Source organism: Calidris pugnax, unplaced genomic scaffold, assembly GCF_001431845.1.
Source record: "Calidris pugnax isolate Ruff unplaced genomic scaffold, ASM143184v1 scaffold118, whole genome shotgun sequence".
Lineage (NCBI taxonomy): Eukaryota > Metazoa > Chordata > Aves > Charadriiformes > Scolopacidae > Calidris > Calidris pugnax.
This window is the reverse complement of record NW_015090855.1, coordinates 2003412-2011719: the sequence shown is the minus strand read 5'-3', so window position 1 is coordinate 2011719 and position 8308 is coordinate 2003412.

Sequence of the window (8308 nt, the reverse complement as noted above, 5' to 3'; positions counted from 1 at the left end):
TACCCTTCCCAGAACCATGTACTGTTTGGTATCACTTCCTTCTTTTCAGTCCTCTTCACCACATGGAGATCTACCGCCTTGTCTTTTTTGCCAAGCCCTTTCCAATCTGTCAACCTCTCTTGAGAACTGTATCCCCTCCAGCCAGGCACAGGGCTGTAGTACCGGAGGTGTGAGCGCATCATTCCCACCTATTCTGAGTGCCCCATCCTGCACAAGCCAAAACCCACAGGAGCTAATTCTGGAGAAAGGTGCAGTTGGCCTATATTTGTTATTGACAGAGGAAGAACTACCAAGGAGTTGTGGTTTTTCCCTGTAAAGTGAGAGCACCTGTTCATCTAAATAAAATGTTTTGCAAAAGAAAAACAAAAAAAGGCAAGCCGTGTACAAACACCATGTCACTGTGAGCCTTAGCCTTTAGCGAATCAGGCTTATGCAACTGTAGAACTGAAATAAAAATAACATTTTCCAGTAGCCATTAGTAGCGCTCGGATTGCCCAATGCAGGCATCATTGCTTTTCTCAGCATCTGCTTTATCAGTTGTCTTCCAGCCCGTGGAAGTCCATGGTTCTTGGCAGCAGCTCTTGCTGATGTGGACTGGGTTATTGCTTAAGAATCCTTTGATCAGCAGCCAGGTACTAACACCATGCTCCGAAACAGTGGCTTTCCAGACCTGGCCAGCGTACAAACTGGATGGGCTCCTTCAGTACAGTAGGAGGAAATCAGGATTCCTTTCGGCCTGTTGGAGTGGATCTCACTCACCATCATTTTGGACATCCAGATTTTTATCATGTTTTCTTTCCCAGGATTTATGCCCGTGCCACAGCTGCATGACAGCAGTCATCCAGAGGCTGGGCAGCTGCAGCTGAGGCTCTGGAAGGATGTGTTTCAGTAGAGCATTTGGCACTTCCAAAACTTTAAAGCTTGTGTTCAGCATTGTTTTGCTTCTGCCCAGGTAGAACATACACTCAGGTTGAATTGGACCCAACGATAGCTGTGAGAGCATGGGCAGTGTCCTGTTTGTCGGATGTTTTGTTGTGGTTTTTTTCCTCTGGGAAATACAAAAATGCTGAAGCCACTGTCATCTCCTTTTGTACAGGAAGAGACAGACAAATCAGCCTGTGTGCATGGGTAGATCTCTTGAATTTGAAAACACGTGAAATGGAAGTGCTCAAAATTTACTAGGCCACGTGCTCTAAAACTGATCAGGGCACAAAAATGTTCCCAGAGACACTGTGATCTCAGATCCATGTATATACAGATGCATGTAAATACATCCATGTAAATACAGATCTATGCATTTGTCATTACTCATGCAAGTAATAATAGTTCCACTGAAATCACTACAGCTACATGTATAAAATGAAGCACATATGTAAGATCAGGATCTAAATATAATAGGCAAATATACCTGCAGCTACAGCAATTGCACTCATAACTAGAGATGCACGTATGTGCATATGGCTTCTATTACATTTAGGGGCTAGCTGGTAATCTAAATATATATAATAAGCTGGTGAAAGAGCGAGGACCAGAAACTGTCTCTTTTGTTTCAAAGCTCAGTATTTATCCCTTGCATCTTAATTTCTGTCAGCGTTCTGCACTCATTAACTCTGCAGCTATGTAATTTGCTTTGAAAGTGGCTAAGGATATTGTGCACCCGATAGCTAAAATCAGACATAAAGGCCTTCTGCCTTCTCTTCTACTCCTTCAGATTTGGGGACTCGACCCCACAGTCAGCACTATTCTTAACTTTAAGCACAAAAATATTTTCTGCCACCATGAGTGGTCATCAATAACTCAGCAGCAAGACGGCAGTGCTGCTCGGAAGTCATCTTTCTTCACCGAGCTGGCACAAAAGCTGGCTTGTGTGCTGAAGTTAAGCGTGAGTGGCTTTGGTCCAGCTCACATTCCTTTAAGCAACCAAACTCCTTGATAATTACTCCCTTTTTTTTTTTTTTTTGTAATTCTACTCATCTCGTTGTGCCAAGTTATCCCACAGATTTCATTCTGCTCCTTGTACATTTAAATGTTTGACATGCTGAAGTATCTTAATAAATTACATTCTAGGTTCATTTTCTGGCCTTTTGTATTTCAAAAACCAATAGAGACAGAATCTCTATTTCACTGTTTCACATAAGACACCTGGGCTCAGAGAAGTGTGGCAAATCACTGTCAGAAACATCCACCCCTGAGTTATTGTCTCGATGGCAGAGGCTGGGGAAATTAGCAAAACAATGTTTCTGCTGGAGAGCCACTGCTGCTCTCCTTCTGCTTCTCCAACCGGCTCCAGGCACTTTCTCTTGTTCTTGTGATTCCCTTCCTGAATTACTTCAGCCAAGTAATTGTTTCATCATGTTGCAGAGAAATATTTTCCCATCGTGTCACCATGACATTCATTTCTAAACCCAAAGCTCCTCCGCTCGCTTATAGAAAATATATCACAGAGCTTTTGTGGAGCCAGATCCCAGGTGAGGGAACAGAGGAGGGGAGTACGGCAGATGAGGCATTAGAGGGATTTTTGCATTGTGTAAAGGAGACTGTGATTCCTATTGCTGTAATTTCTAGACAACATCAATGAGCTACTTACCACATGCTTAATGAACTGCTGTTGCAATATACTAGCAAACCCAAGGTATTTATAGAAAACAAACAAGCCATTGCGCTTTGTTTGTGTGGGGATAGGGACTAAAGCATCTCTTGGAGCCTCTATGAAAAATTCAGTTTTTTACTCTGCCTGGCATGATATCCAGAGGAGTCTGCATTCTACCCCTTCAAAGCCAGCTCTGCTGACCAAGCCAGTACTTCTATAGTATGATTCCTTAGAGGATTTATTCTGCAAATTGTATGAAATTATGAGGCCTAGCTAAAAACTCTGATTTAAATACCCAGAATTCTGAGAAAGTGCTTTGACAGCTATGTAATATGTGATACAGGAATCCCAGAGGCAAGAGCAGATAGGACAGGGCAAGGAGAAAACTGGATATAGATCAAAGTCTTCCTTAGCTTTTAATTAACTAGAAAATATTATTGGAATCTATTATTATTTCTTATACAAATAATTTTAATAGTAAATATATAAATTTGTGACGATTTTAAAACAAATAAGGACTCAGTCTGGTGCTGCTCTGTGGAATTGTGACAACCACTCGGAAGGTTTGGAACTAAATGTGTCCCTATTGCAAATGCAAATCAATTGAGCTTCAGCAGCTTTTGGGCCGTTGATTCTCTTTTTGAATTTCAGCCCTCGTGCTTTCCACAGCCAGGCAGATCTAACCACCAACATTTCTAGGAGGGGAGGAAAGCCTTTTATTCAAACAAAACATTGGAACAGTTCAGCAGGTGGGGGAATGATCACAAAAGGCATTTTGGTTTCCAATCAAGTCTCCAATCGATGGAACTGAGCAAATGAGAATTCGGGTTGTGAGGAAGGTGAGAGCTCTGCCCCAGAGCGGCTCCGAGGACGCCTGTGCTGGCCCCAAACCCCAGGGCTGGTGCCCCAGGCGGCCGCGCTGCCGCTGCCAGGATCGTCTCAGAGAGACACTCTCCTGAAATTTCACGTAGTTTTGCATCAGGCTAACACCACACCATAAATTTCACATGATCCTGATGTCAACTCCAGGCTGTATCTAATCTTTTTAGGTGTTTACATACTCACCGTGGATTGCTCTGCTCATCTGCCCAGGCTGGCGCAAAACAGCCTCAGTTCACGTGACAGAATCAGGAACCTCAGAAAACCTCAGAATATTATCCAAACGTAGAGTTTCTTCCAAGGTTTAGCTTTATGTTGCAATGATTAAGCTCTCAGGCTATGTTTTGGGTCTCACCAAATAGTTAAATAGAACTTCATTCTTTTAATGATTTCACTTGTCTGTTCAGTGAGTGTCTCTCAAAAGAAAACTAATTCCCTCACATATTTCATGTACAGTTTTGGCCATGTGGTTTTATTTTTGCTTTATTGATTGATTAAAAAAAATATTGGAACTGAATTGCTTCCTTAGGAGTAGCTAACTGTATTCCTAGCTTTGTTTGGATTTCCTGATTAATGTATTAGGACCCTTCCAACACACATGCGGCTTGCCCTAAAATTCTGACTGTTAAGCATTTGAGTGGACTTAAACTCAAAAAAGGCTAAGACTCAGCAGTGTAGGGATAGAGATTTTTTTGCATTAGCAATTGGTAGCAAGAAGAGTTAGAACCAAATTCATCATTACCCCCCGTCCACCATATAATCACCTTTATCCAGTACAAACTGAATGCAGAACCCTGCCATTCCAGTTTGGTGGTGCTTTAGACTCTGTGTCAGTATGAATGACAGGAAAATGCAAGGCAAGGCTTATTGTATCTTAAGCTATATCACTATAAATAACAAAAGAAGATGTGTAATTTGGCCTCATATACATTTTTTCTCTTTATTAAACAAGATATTGAGTTGCATTGACTTTTATTCTGGTCACAGCTAATGAAACATGGCTTGAAAACTAGCTACTATGAGAGTAACTTCGTATTTTTATACACAACCACACCAACAACAGCTGTTCTAGCAATGAAATTGTAAAGATAAACATTGTGCACAAAGCTTTTTTCAGGTTGTAATTTTGATATCTGAAGGCTATTGCAGAATTTCAATGAGGATAAGACCATACTGTTATCAAATGTGATCAAGTCTCCCACCCAATAACCCTTTGGTGCCTGAGTGCGATTCGGGTGATTTTATTTGACAAAGGAGAAAAAATCAGTAGAGAAACAAGTATAAATTTTCCTGAAGCTTCCAAAAGTCATTAAGGGGAGGCAGTGGGAAAAGTGTGAAAGCAACACCACACAATGTCAGAGCTGCACAGGGCTGTACATGCAGATAAGCAGAGAGTAATGATTTCTATTACTAGATGATAGAAGAATGGCTAAGAAAATTATAATTCTATTTCTAAATATTTTGTTTTAAAATGATGCATATGATTCCTTTTGCAGAGCTGAGTACAACTGAATTCAAACACCTAGCAAACAATAAAACGGGGCTAGACCCTCTGGAAAGGGGATGTCAGTGCTAGGGATTTGATCTTACTTATTTCTTCATAGGAAGAAACTGTTATTTTATTAGTAATGAGAAAGACCTGTAAGAATCAAAGTAATAAATAATTTGAAAGGGGAAAAAAAAAGCCCAAACAAAATACCGTTTATAAACTTCCATAAAATTCAAACCAGACTTCTGGAGTAAGTGCCATAACTTCCCTGCGTGGTTTCCCTGCGTATGGACTGTGAAGTCTGACCGCGGGTGGTACTGAGGGGCTTTAGGAAAAGAAGCTGAAGAGACCCTGTCAGAAGACACCGAGATGTACTGAGTTCTGCTTTCAGTCAACAGAATCTTATTTGGAATGGGAAACTGTATCAATATTTGGACCTGAGCCACTGTTTGGACAGGGATTTTCCAATTCTCCCCCTGTGATTAGAAAAGGTATTTGGAATCTTTTGTCTACTTTAGCGCTTGGAGTTTTCTCAGATTCATTTCCAAACTCTTTTTTTCCAGACTGTTTTTTTCTAGGAAATATTTTAATTGCAGGGGCTTTTCCATATGCTTGTTTATAAGGCAGGGTATTTCATGACCTCCATGCATTTAATAGCGCTGCAAAGCTCCTAAAATGTAAGCTATGTGGGTAATACAAGGTTAAGAATGAAGGATTTGGGAATTCTCTTTCCAACTCTTTCATGGATTCCTTCTGAGAATAGTGTGAAATTGGTGCATTTATGTTGTCAATTTTCCTGTCTGTAACTGCATCTTTCTGACAAAAGCTTGTTGCTGCACAAGTTCCCTCCTGAAGGAGAGCTCTGCAATCCTAATTAAGAGACACATTGGAATACAGCAGTAATTTAAACATTGTTCTTTAAATTGCAGCAACACCGCCCTGGCTCTTCTGAACTGTGTCAGGCAAAGTTTAAGGACGGGGATTAGCTCGTTCATGCCTGATAGAGCTCTATCTCCAAAACTGGACTATTATTTAAACAAATATAAATACCTTTAGTACATCTTATCTTTCAATCTACCCTGCCTCCAGCCCCCACAAACTGAACGTTTGTTGGAAGCTTTGTCATTTATAAAGAAAGAAAGAAATGTATCTGAGGACATCTTCAGTCCTCCAGCAATTCCACCCTCAGCAGCACTCGGTTCTGACTGGGAACACAGCTTGTAAGTTTGGGTAACATTACATGGCCTACAGCACAACAAGAAAATAGGATCTAACGATGTGGATAAGTTTCGTAACTAGAAGAATAGTAGAATAAACAGCCACGGGAGGCTGGAGTAATCATCATCACGAGGGACAGTCAAGACAAGATCTAACGTCTATCTTGCCTGCAAGAACTTGAGTCATGCTGGTGCAGGAGCTAGCTCACCCAAGAGAATCTATTCTTAGGGTCTCATAAAAACAACTTAACTGCACTGTACAAATTAAAAAGCAAACAAGAGAAATCTGTATGAAGAACTAACGCTCCACTGCTTTCTACTGCACAGCTCCGAGCAGGAGCCATGGAGGCGCTGGGGGGGCCGGGAATGTGTCACGGATTTCGGTAAGAGCTCTGGGAGATTCACCCACAGGAGGCTATGATTGCAAGTGTCAAAAAACCCAGAACAGTTCTTTCAGGAGAAAACATGTTTGCCTAAAGAAACACTAGAAATAAGCAACAAATTGAAGATTCGCCCCTCTGCAATGCACTGCTGTTTGTCCTGGAGTGTATCGCAGCAAATTCAAGTCCACTGTCTTTATACAGAAACCCCCTTCTGTGCTCAGCTGCCCAACAGAGCACAGACAATTAAGGAGTTTCCTTTCTGGGGCACTGGGAATCTGGATCTAAAAATGCTTAAATTTGGCCTAACAGGAAAATGGAAAATGCTGAGTAAGACCCGACAACCATTTGCCCAACTCCCTCCACGTAACCACCTCGAGACTGTTAACTTCTTACAGACCTCGGCAAGCAGCATAAAGCGGGGGCAACAGCACGACCTGGGGGCCCTGGCCAGGCTGGTGTGTTCCACCAGCAGCCAGAGCCTTAGTTCTCTCTAAAACAAAGTTCTGGCCTGCTACAAACTTCCTCCTCTGCCCCCACCCCCCGAAACTTATCTGTGGCTCCCCCCCAGCAAACACGCACGCACACAGAAACAAACACCCCTCATCAGAGAAACTCCATCTACAGTTTTTAGAGAAATGTCTCAAGAGAAAAGAGGAGGGAGTTGTTCATGTGCCTCTCACCTGGCCGGGTTTCATGAGAGCTTCCTGAGCAATGACCGAAATTACTGACATCCAACAGAAATGCTACTTTCTCATGTTTATTCCTGTAAACTACAAACATAAGAAATGCTGAATCATAAGTTAGAGAATAGAAACTCTGTAAAGGAAAAAAAAAAACAAACCAACAAACAACAAAAACACAAAACAAAACCTCGTTTCAAGCTTCCTCCCTTACTTCTTTTTCCTCCCTCCCACTTCAGACTTGGTGTTACTTTGCCAAAGATTGGTCATGGTTTGGATAGCACATCTCGCTGTACACGTTCAGAACAGCAAGAAGTGCAAAAAAAAAACCCAACACAAACACCTCCTCCCCAAACAACACCCAAGCGGCAGCTAAAGCGAGTGATTAGAGGAAATAAAATGAGGCAACAAGAACTGGCTAAAGCTTCCAGCTCTGCTCTTTGCTGGGTTTCTCTTGGGGTTTTTGTTTTTTTCGGTTTGGGATGTTTTTTTTTCCCTTTCTCTGAGTCACAGAGAAAGCCAAGAGACCAACAAAAATCCTTATCCCTGATCACAGCATCGAGCCAGATTCAGCTAGAATTTCAACCCTGCATTTAATCTAACTTCAAACGTGCCTTCAAAATAAAACAAGCTACTTTTTTTTTTTTTAACCTAGACATAAAGTTTATTAAAATTGTTCATTAATGCTTCAAATGTAGCAAGAATGCATAGATCCCAAAATATACATATGTATTTTCTTATAGAAATAGATTATTCTTTATAATAAAAAAAACTGTAGGAACATCTTTAACAGATTACTCAATTCATGACTGACAGTTACACGAGATTGCATCATGTACACAGCATTCCCAGCCATGCTTAAAGGATTGCATCACTTTGCCCTTGCTCTCCTCTCGCTCTTTTAAATAACCCCAGCGCCCAGCGGAGCCCGCCCGGGACCGGGGCCCCCACAGCCCCCGGCCCCCGCTGAGGTCCCCGCGCCGCGGCGGGACCTTCCGCCAACACGTAAATAAAGAAAAAAAAAAAAAAAAATTCAAAACAAAACCAACCCGACCAACCAACCCTCCCTC